This window comes from Hevea brasiliensis, chromosome 3 (assembly GCF_030052815.1).
Source record: "Hevea brasiliensis isolate MT/VB/25A 57/8 chromosome 3, ASM3005281v1, whole genome shotgun sequence".
Classification (NCBI taxonomy): Eukaryota; Viridiplantae; Streptophyta; class Magnoliopsida; order Malpighiales; family Euphorbiaceae; genus Hevea; species Hevea brasiliensis.
The window spans coordinates 25,945,166-25,954,906 of NC_079495.1; the positions used below are offsets into that span (position 1 = coordinate 25,945,166).

Below are 9,741 nucleotides of genomic sequence, written 5' to 3' on the forward strand. Positions count from 1 at the left end.
CTCTCACTAGAAAAATCTAATTGAGATGAGCCATACCTTTCTAGAAACTTGAGAAATAGGGCTATGAATTTATTCCGGGAACCTCCTTCAAATTTTGAATTTAAGAATCTCAAAAAGTGACCTGCAGTCGGTATCCTAAACTGAGCCCCTATTGGCATAGGGTACATGAACCTAGGTCAGTTAATTGGCCATAAATAATTCCACAAAACTTGAAAAATTTTAATACAAATTTCTCAATGATCATAAGACATAGGGCAACAATTTTTATGAAGATCACCATGCCTAAAAGTGACTGCAACCTATTCCATTAATTAGGTAAAATTTAAGTCCAAAAGCTGCCTTGTTAAGGAACCAGAATCTGGGAATGATTCAGTTATGGTTATCTGACCATAACTTGAGTTCTAAAAATCAAATTGACATGATTCAAAAGGGAAAATAAAGATAAGACATAGAGGAAAAACTTCCATGAAGGAAGTGTGGCCAAACAATGGCTAAAAACTGATCATATGGATAGGTAAAAGTAAGACACAAAAATTGAAATAAAAAAAAGTTTCATGAGATAAATTATCTTGTGGTAGGAATTTAACTCTAACAAGCCATTAAACACTAAACCACATGAAAGGATATATGGGACCTATTTTCCCACTATAAAGTGATATGTACATTTCAAAGAAATAAGTAATAATGTGTAATTGCTCAATGTGATATGTAAAGTCAAAACAGTGAAACTGAACCTAAAGAAAGGTTCTTGAATTAAATTGTTTTTAGTAAGGACTTATCCTTAATAAGTCACTACATGTTAAATTATATGAAATAGGTATGTGGGACCTACTTTTCTACTACAAGGTGACATGAAATTAGTTGATACATAAAATGTAAATTTACCTAAATGGTTTGTTAAACACATAAGTCATAGGAAAATACACTTGGAAGCTATGTTTCCATCATATATGAAATAACAATACTATAGATATGTATAGTACATGACATAAAATAATGAGAGTGATAAATACATAAGTTATACGAATAAGTGCTTAGGACCTATGTTCCCATTATAATAACATGGAAATGGTATAAAGCATAGGTAGTACATGAAGTGAAATAAAAATATGTTATGAACCCTTAATAGTACATAGCATGAAATAATAAAACTATAAATGCTTAATAATACTAATTTGCCCAAAGTATACCTAGGCTTATATGTATATAGTTGGATCGATTGGTATACCAATTAGGGACCACAGATAGCAGTACTGCTTACAGAGCAAATCATGAACTGACAATATATGTCTGATATGATTGTTCTACAGGCTATATGCCTACCCATTGGCCATTGTGCCTAACTTTATTTCTGGCTTTACAAGCCTGACAACAGGCCTCTTGCCTGATAGCTGGCCTCGTGCCTGACAAATATATACAGGGTAGACATATGGTTGTCTAACCTGTATACTCCCTTGTATCCAGCATTATAGTTTGTTATAGGTTACTTGGGCACAAATACACCGATATGACATAAAATACACTGATACGATTCCAAAGACTCTAATATGAGTTTAAAAAGCCAGAGAATGAAATTAATATCCAGAAAAGATACTGATAATTAATTTATTTCTAAAGTACAGAAAAGTTATAAATGACTTAGACTGTATAAGAAATAAATAGAAAAGATACTGTTAAATTTAACTGTTCCCAAAGTGTAGAAAATTTATAAATGTCTTAGAATTGATGACAAATTCACTGATATGAGTTTAAGGAAACTGAAAATGAAATATATGCATAGATAAGATCCTGATAAATATATTGATTCCAAAGTGCTATAAAATATGCAATTGACCTAGAATTATGAAATTACACATATTATCGCCATTTTAAATCATTTAGTTATTCTGCTTTAAGATTAAGCACCATTAAGCAAATTACTTAGCGCGTTGGATTTTCTATCGCGTAGGTACTAAAAATCAGCAGCCACCACAGTAGTGTTCTGACCACAGTTGACCAGATCTGCATATAATCCAGAGTCATCTCACCAGTCTTTTATATTTTGGTAGGGCCCATGTATAGACTAGTATTTTGGTTCATTGTGTATAATGATGATGTAATTACTAGTTTGTGATGTAAATAAAAATTGTAATTACATATTTTGGATTGTAAATAAAGTTATGAATTTCTGCATATGAATTTCTAGATGAATGAATGAACTTGAAATTGTATGAGCAGAAATGACATGATATGACATGTAGAGATATGAAATTGTTGCTAACAGCTAACTAGTGGAACCCGCTAGATGCCAATTAAATAGAGGAGGCTCTGTCCGGGTATCCATAGAAATAAATTGTTATAAAAAAAAAAATTCCACATATGAAATACCTGTTTTTAAATGATATTAAAAATTTACAATGAACATGATAAGATAAGATAGGGTGCTCTGGAACGAATGTGGCACTCCTCGCTCGGCTACACTACAGACGGGTGGGGGGCGTCACATATATACATGATTGAAATATTTTTTTTTTGTTTGCATTTTTGATAAGTGCATAATTTATTAATTTTCCTCCCATTACATTTAGTTTTTCTAGTTTGTTTTTATGCATAATTCAATTGATTAAAGTATATTTATGATTTAGGCATATTTTTAGATAGTTGTTGGAATAATTGTATTAAATAGAGAAATTTTCAGTATTTAACCTTTGTTGTATTTTTCAGGTGTTTCTAAAGTTGTGGGTCTCCAAATTGAGTTCTTTTTAATCCATTGAAAAGCTAAAATAGAGCACTTCAAATGATAAAGAGGGACCAAAGCCCAAATCAGTCTCCAAGGTTGACCAAATGAGCTATGGATCTATTGCAAAAGCCCATACTTAATGTGTCACGACCAGTTTCAATATTTATTTTGTATATGGACTTCTAGACGTCCAAATGAAGCAAGCCTAAGCCCAATTGAACCTGAAGAGCTACCTCTACAACTTCTATGAAGGGTTGGATGCGAGATGAAGCCATTTTAATTGTGAAAAATGGCAATGAAGTCGTCACTATGGGCTGGACCATTTGTCTGAACCATTCCTACTTTTTGGGCCATAACTTGGGCTGTAGATCTCAGATTTGGGCAAATGAGTACCCGTTAGAAAGCTAAGAAATATAGCTACAACTTTCCTGAAGAGGGCAGAGCCAGATTCGGAAAGGAAGTCACTGAAAATTGGCATTGATTTCAGAGATGTGAATGCAAGCTAAAAATCTGTTTTTTGATTTTCAAAACTTTTCGTAGTTTGGTTCCTATCTTTGGGATTAGGTTTTTTATTATAAATATGTCTTTGGGCAGTAGCTAAAACACATCCAATTTAGACCTTCGTTCTCCATTCTTTTTTTTTTTAGATTTCTTCTTTATTTTTTTTTTAATTTTTCTATAAGCCATGAACATGAGTGGCTAAGTTTTTAATTCAGTTCAAGGGATTCAAGTTCTTTTGCTTGATTTGTGAGACCAGGTTCTTAATTTAATTTATGCCTTTTTGAATATCTATTATTTTCTGATTTCATTGTCTTTGATCTATTGAATGATTTGCTAAAAAGGCCTATTAGTTAATTGTTTGATGTGGTCAATTTCTAGTTCATCTTCATAATCCGTAATTGTTGTGTAAGACTGAACATGAGTAGCAATTAGGTTTTATTGATTATGATCCCAGTTTTTGATAATAACCTAAGGAAACAATAGAGTGAATTAAATGATTTATGTTTCATAAATTGTTGTTCAGCTTAACTACTTCCTATTCTTAAAGTAGTTATTAATTTGATGAGGATTGCTTAATACCAATTTAGTTAATAATTAGAGTCAACAAGAGTGCTGGGCTCGAATTGATGAGTATAGAGAAGTTAGGGGTTTACATCGCTGTTTGGTAAATCTACGTTAAGTATTCAATAAGAGATGATTGTATTTCTTTTGTCTATGATCGAATCAATGCATTGGAATGCGAATTACTTTGAACTGAAGTTTGTTTAATTTGAGCTTTTCTTATTTAATTTTAGATCTTAATTTTTGATTTTTGATTTCTTCTTTGGATTGCGAATTACCCCACCCCCCCCCCCTAACCTTTGTTTCTTTTTCCATTACACAAGTGCACGAAATTTAATAATTCAGTATCTAGGGTTCAACCTGGATTTACCACTTACTGCAGAAAATATTTCACAACTGGTAATTTCAGTTAATTAAATTTCTGGTGGATTCGACAGCCATCAATAATTTTGGCGCCATTGCCAAGGACTGAAATTTATTGAATTTTGTGTTTTTTTTTTTTGTTAGGGTATTTTGTTATTAATTTTGTTTGTGAAGTGTTGCTATTTTCAGGTTTTTAGAAAAAATTATAGTGTTACTATTCATCGATAGATTTTTGGTTGAATTTGGAGGGTGGCCCATACCTATTTTGAAGGAAACGACGCTCTGATCAAGACCAATGAATTATCATTGACCCCATCCTCTTGAGGCCAAATTCGATTGTTTTCTAGGTTTTTGAGGCATTTTTCTGTTTTTACTTTGAATTTTTTTTTTTGTTTATTACAAGAACTTCTCAATCTGGTGAGTTGATCTTTGATCCAGAAGTAGAAAAAATAGCTAAACAGTTGAGAAAATTGGCTAAGCAGGCTAAGCAGATTCTGAGTACATCTGAAGGAGTCCAATCTCCAAAGGAATTAAGTTCAGATTCAGATTCAGATTCAAATTTAAAAAATGAAACCATGGCTGCTAGGACTTTGAAAGAGTTGGCTACTCCTAATCTAAACCAACAGCCTTTGTGTATTCAATACCCTGCTTTAAATGTTACTTTTGAGTTGAAATCTGGACTAATCCATTTGTTGCCTAAGTTTCATGGTCTTGCAGATGAGGATCCACAAAAGCATTTAAAAGAATTTCATGTTGTGTGTTCCAGCATGAAACCTCAAGGAGTTTCAGAGGATCAAATCAAGCTTCAAGCTTTTCCCTTCTCACTCGAAGGCATAACTAAAGATTGGTTTTATTACCTTCCTTCTGGATCCGTCAACTCATGGAATGGGATGAAGCAAATATTTTTGGAGAAGTATTTTCCTGTTTCCCGTGCTACCAACATAAGAAAAGAAATTTGTGGCATCCGGCAATACAATAGAGATAGTTTGTATGAATATTGGGAGAGATTTAAGAAGCTGTGTGCAAGATGTCCCCATCATCAAATAAGTGAACAACTTTTGATTCAGTATTTCTATGAGGGACTTCTACTAATGGACTACAGTATGATAGATGCTGCTAGTAGAGGAGCTTTGGTTGACAAGACACCAGAAGAGGCAAGGAGGCTGATTGCTAACATGGCAGCAAATTCTCAGCAGTTTGGAATGAGAATGGATCACACACCTAAGAAGGTTAATGAGGTAAGTGCATCTAACCTTGAGAAACAGATTTCTGATTTAACTTCTTTGGTGAGGCAATTGGCTATAGGAAAAATGAAAACTATTAAGGTATGTGGGATTTGTTCAGGTTCGGGTCATGCTACTGACATGTGTCTTGCATTACAAGAGGATAAATTAATGTAACATGTTAATGTAGTAGGAAATTGTGGACAGCCACAACGCTGGTATGACCCCTATTCGAATACTTATAATCCAAGATGGCGAGATCATCCCAATCTGAGTTATGAGAATCAACCAGTGGAAAACTGATACCATTAGCAGAGACCATAAGTGAATCAACCACCTCCGCCTCCCTCAAATCAAGGTATGTCACTTGCTGAAATTGTTAAGGCTTTGGCTAACAATGCACAACAGTTCCAACAGGAGACCAGAAATAGCATTCAAAACATAGAGAGGTAGATTGGTCAATTAGCCTCATCTGTGAGTAAGCTGGAAGCTCAAGGTTCTGGAAGGCTTCCATCACAAACAGTCATGAATCTTAGAGAAAATGCAAGTGCGATACTGTTGCGGAGTGGGAACGAAGTTGATAATTAGACTCCACGTGAGCCAATAAAAAAGAAGAAGCAAGGAGCAAAAGAGTCTGAAGTTCCTGAAGTTGAGGTAAATACTGAACCTAAACTGAATAAGGTTAATAATTCTATTCTTCCTCCATTCCCATGCAGGTTGGCTAAAAATAAGAAAGAAGAACAAGAGAAAGAAATTTTGGAGACTTTCAGGAAGGTGGAGGTGAATATACCTTTACTTGATGCGATTAAATAAATTCTCAGGTATGCTAAATTCCTTAAGCAGTTATGCACTACAAAGCGCAAGTTGAGGAATAATGAGAAGATTACTATGGGGGAAAATATGTCAGCATTAATTCAGCGAAAATTACCCCCTAAGTGTAAGGATCCAGGTTCATTTTCTATTCCCTGCAGAATAGGTGATTCTAAATTTGACTATGCAATGGCAGATTTAGGAGCATCTATTAATGTTATGTCAAATTCAATTTTTCAAACTTTAAATTTGGGTCCTTTGAAAGAAACCAGTGTCATTATTCAGTTAGCTAATCATTCTAATGCTTACCCATTAGGAGTAGTTGAGGATGTGTTAGTGCAGGTTGGAGAATTGATTTTTCCTGCAGATTTTTACATTCTAGATATGGAGGATAGCGTTCCCACATCAAAGTTAGCTTTGATTTTGTTTAGAAGACCTTTCCTAAAAACCGCCAAGACAAAAATTGATGTAGATGAGGGTACCTTAACTATGGAGTTTGATGGAGAGACTATAAAATTTAATATCTTTGATGCCATGAAGTATCCTGTTGATAATCATTATGTCTTTTTTATTGATGTTGTTGATACATTTGTGCAGGATAATTTTGAGTTAAGCATGGAGGATGAGTTAGAAAGAAAATCACATTTGCATGAATTAGAGGAAATTTGCCTTAAGGCTTATGAAAATTCTAGGGTCTGTAAAGAAAAGACAAAGGCATTCCATGACAAAATAAGGAGGCAGTTTGTGATTGGGCAAAAAGTTTTATTGTACAATTCCAGATTGAAGCTGATGCTTAGTAAGTTGCGTTCTCGTTGGATTGGACCCTTTGTTGTTACTAATGTATTTCTTTATGGTGCAGTTGAAATTCAAAGTTTAGGAACTAACAAAGTGTTCAAGGTCAACGGTCATGAACTCAAGCCATTTTATGAGGGGTTTCAGGAGCATTCAGTGGATTAAGGAGCTTTGCCATGTCGAGCTAACGACGATAAACAAAAGCGCTTCTTGGGAAGCAACCCATGGGTGGCTTGTTAGCCACAATCAGATTTGTTTTCTTTCCCTTATCTTATTTTATTTCTTTTCTTTTGCATTTAGGCTTTACATTGGGGACAATGTAAGTTTTAAGTGTGGAGGAGAAAGAAATTTGTTGCTTTAATTTAAAAAAAAAATTTGTTCTTATAATCTTAATTCATGATTTTATATTAACTCTTGGAGGGAAGTGCTTTGTCCTTGAAATGACTTTTCTATTTTAGATTAAATTTTGAGATTTTAGATAAGGTAATAGTAACTTTAATGATGAATTTTCCCTCTTTTCCATACCATAGAGTAATTTATTTTTCTTGCATAAATCATTTAGGCTTGATGTAATGGTGAAATGATTAGTTATGTGTACTTTAAACTAGTATCATGCATATTTTAGAACTTTGTTTAATCTATCGGGACACTTTATAATATGTAGATGCATAATTGAGGGAAATAAAATGTTGAACTTGAAAATTGCTTCGCTATTTTAGTTAAGCAAACTAACTAGGGGTCTTTATGAATCCCATGTCAATTCTCAGGCCAAAAGCTAGTTAGGATATGAGCAAGGTACTTTTCTGAAGGTGACGGTTGAAATAAAAAAAAAAGTAACTGTGATAATAGAGAAGTACCAATTTCAAATATAAAAAAAAAAAAGAAGGGGGGGGGGGGGCATTTCTATCTCCCCTAAGATTTGCAAAGAGCTGTAATTGTTGTGTTTTGATAAATTAGCCTTGTGTTTTGGTATGCATTGACTTAAAATTTTATGAAACTTTAATTGTGTGAGCTTAATTGATTTCAAGCCTTTTGTTTTATGTTGGAAAAATTGTTGATATATTGGTATGGTGTTGATGGAATTTATTATGATGGTTATTACCTTACTTGTCTCTTCTTTCAAACTTTTAATTTATTGTTAGAGAATGTTGTGATAGGGTGAAGTTAAGGAACTTCTAAGTGGAGTTGATTGAGAGTTTAAGTCATGCTTGAGGACAAGCATGGAATAGGTGTGGGGGAATTTGATAAGTACATAATTTATTAATTTTACTCCTATCACATTTAGTGTTTCTAGTGTGTTTTTATGCATAATTCAGTTGATTAAAGTATATTTATTATTTAGGCATATTTTTAGATAGTTGTTGGAATAATTGTGTTAAATGGAGAAATTTTCAGCATTTGACATTTGCTGTATTTTTCAGGTGTTTCTAAAGTTGTGGGTCTCCAAATTGAGTGCTGTTTAATCCATTGAAAAGCTAAGATAGAGCACTTCAAATGATAAAGAGGGACCAAAGCCCAAATCAATCTCCAAAGTTGACAAAATGAGCTATGGATCTATTGCAAAAGCCTATAGTTGATGTGTCACGACTAGTTTTAGTATTTATTTTGTATCTGGAATTTCAGACGTCCAAATGAAGCAAGCCCAAGACCAATTGAACCTTAAGAACTACCTCTACAACTTCTATGAAGGGCTGGAAGCCATTTTAATTGTGAAAAATGGCAATGAAGTCGTCACTATGGGCTGGGCCGTCTGTCTAAACCAGTCCTAGTTTTTGGGCCATAACTTGGGCTGTAGACCTCGGATTTGGGCAAATGAGTACCCGTTAGAAAGCTAAGAAATAGGGCTATAACTTTCCTGAAGAGGGCAGAGCCAGATTTGGAAAGGAAGTCACTGAAAATTGGCCTTGATTTCAGAGACAAGAATGCAGGCTGAAAATCTGTCTTTTGAATTTCAGAACTTTTCCTAGTTTGTGTAACACCCCGAACCTCCGAGTTATGAATAGTACCATTTTTGGTCCGTCACTAATACTATTCAAAGACACCTTGAGGACCAAAAATAAATAGAAAATGAATTGAGATAGACACAATAAAAATTCTAGTGAACAAAAAAGCTAAGGACTCATCGGGTATTATAAAAAGAAGGATTATGACCCGATGAGGGGCATTTTGGTTAATTCACCTTAAGAGTTGACTTTTGACCAAAATGTCAATTAAATTAAATAAAATTAATGAATTGAATTATGGGGTAAAAATTGAAGAAAAATTCAAGTAAAAATATGTAAGGAAAAATTTAAGAAATGAAAACTTAAACTTTCATTTCCATTATGACAAAATTAAAATGAAAGACTTATAGGCTTTTGATAGTTAAATTTAATTATTTAATTAAAAGGAAAAATTAAGTGTAAATGTAAAAAAAAAAAGGGGGCAATAAAAATTTAAGTTTAATTATCCTTATGACACAATTAAAATTTATAATTTTAATGAGCTAATTTTGTAGATAAATATATATATATATATATATATATATATATAAGAAGACAAATGTCTTCTTCATTTCTTTTTTTTTCATAAGAGGCCACCACCCTCTCCTCTCTCTTTCTCTCTCTCTCTCTCTCTCTCTCTCTTTCTCTTCTTCTTCCACTTCTTCCCCTCATTAATTTCCCCTCCCAAGTTTTAATTCCCTTAAATTCCCTTCATAAATTCCATAGTCCACTAAAAGAAAACATCAAAGAGATCTTTGATTGAGAGATTAAAAGCAAGGAGAACAAGAAT

The 9,741-nt window shown here is 33.4% G+C and overlaps 1 non-coding gene across 1 annotated transcript; it reads right to left on the reverse strand.

Moving 5' to 3' along the window:
• Positions 1 to 5,082: 5,082 nt before the first annotated feature.
• Positions 5,083 to 5,189, reverse strand: LOC131178868 (small nucleolar RNA R71). The gene has a single exon (XR_009147876.1). It is a non-coding gene; the product is annotated as a small nucleolar RNA R71 (small nucleolar RNA).
• Between the last annotated feature and the right edge of the window lie 4,552 nt (positions 5,190 to 9,741).